The sequence below is a fragment of the Elephas maximus genome, chromosome 1 (assembly GCF_024166365.1).
Source record: "Elephas maximus indicus isolate mEleMax1 chromosome 1, mEleMax1 primary haplotype, whole genome shotgun sequence".
NCBI lineage: Eukaryota > Metazoa > Chordata > Mammalia > Proboscidea > Elephantidae > Elephas > Elephas maximus.
In genome coordinates this window covers 88510968-88512779 of record NC_064819.1, presented here as the reverse complement: position 1 = coordinate 88512779, position 1812 = coordinate 88510968, and the positions used below count along the sequence as shown (strand labels likewise).

General features: G+C 36.8%; 1 pseudogene; it reads left to right on the top strand.

Moving 5' to 3' along the window:
* The first annotated feature begins 518 nt into the window (after nt 1–518).
* LOC126065471 (olfactory receptor 5V1-like) lies at nt 519–1537 on the top strand (annotated as a pseudogene).
* Nucleotides 1538–1812: the final 275 nt, after the last annotated feature.

Sequence of the window (1812 nt, the reverse complement as noted above, 5' to 3'; positions counted from 1 at the left end):
TGAGTTTTATGTATTTGTTACCTTTGTTTTTAGTATAGTTTATTGAATTATGAGTTTATGTGATTTTATTTTTACTAATGGCTGTGTTTAATAACCAGCTTACAAAACTCGTGAAAATTTAACATGAGCCAGTACCAGAAGCCACTACCATTTCAGGAAAACAAAGCAGATGGGCCTTGGCTTCCTCCCATTAGCAGATTGTCCTTATGGTGCAAGTAGCCTTTTATGGTTTACTTTAAATTTCAAAACTGTGTGTTCTGTTCATTTTAAGGGATTTGACCTACAGGTGAATGGCTGTGTTCACATTTATGCCGGATGCTAGATTCCAGAGTCCATTTGTTATGGGATTGTGGATTTTTACAGCCACGCCCGAGGTTGTTGTTCATAAATAATTTTACTCTTTCATCTGTGAAGTTTTTTTTTTTCCTTGTTTTGTAGTCTATTTCTGGAGCAGTACATGATTACAGAAATCTGTGGTTCCCTGTTCCCAATTTCAAAAAGCAAACCAGAGACACCTTATGGAAGGAGAAAACCCGACAGCTTTGTTCCAGTTTATCATCTTAGGATTCTCCAACTTAAATGAGCTGCAATTTTTACTTTTCACTAACTTCCTTGTAACTTATATCTATACCTTGGGAAAAATATTTTCCTTATCTTGGTGACCATGTTTGATGCACGTCTATACACACCGATGTATTTTTTTCTGGAAAACTTAGCATTTATTGACATCTGCTACACCACCACCAATGTTCCCCAGATAATGGTGTATCTTCTGTCAGAGAAGAAAAACATTTCTTACGGGGGTTGTATGGCTCAACTTTTTGCATTTATTTTCTTTGTGGGGTCAGAGTCCCTGCTCTTGGCAGCAATGGCATATGATTGTTATGTAGCAATCTGCAAACCCTTAAGATATTCAATTATTATGAACAAGACTAAATACAGCCAGTTAGCAGCATCGTCATGGGCTGGTGGTTTCCTCAACTCAGTGGTGCACACAGTACTGACCCTCCACCTGCCCTTCTGTGGGAATAATCAGATGAATTATTTTTTCTGTGACATCCCACCTTTGCTGACCTTGTCTTGTGGGGACACTTCTGTCAATGAGCTAGTGCTGCTCTCCACTGGAGCCTTTGATGGTTGGACTCCTCTCTTGTGTATCATCCTTTCATACTTTTATATCATTTCTACCATTTTAAGGATCAGTTCTTCAGAGGGAAGGCAAAAGGCATTTTCTACATGTGCCTCCCACCTGGTCATTGTCCGTCTTTACTATGGAATCTCTATCTTCACATATGTATGACCCATCTCAGCTTATTCACTGGAGAAAGACAGACTGATATCAGTATTGTACAGCATTGTAACTCTCATGCTAAACCCCATAATCTATTTTTTGAGGAATCAGGTTATTAACGAGGCTATGAAAGCTATGGGGAGAAAGCAGCAAGTTCTATTTCTTGAACATTTTATACATAAAATTTACTCTTCTGAGGAAAATCATATATATCACAAAACTGTACATCTTACTTATAGGAGCTGATTTTTACTAATGACTCTTCAATAAAATTAAAAGTTAACTATAAATTTCACTTCCAGTAAAATTTGACTAGTTGCTTTGTACAAACTCCCCTGCTAAAATAATTTGTATGAAATATTTAAAAAATATTCAAAAAAAATCAGTGAAATAAAAAGCTAGAAATCATGAGGCCAAAATTGGACATAAGAAGAGAAAACAAAGGTTTGAAATTGACATTTGGGGCTCTTTTCTTCTGGGACATTTGCTGATCTTGAAGAGGTGACTGAGATTGTGAATGG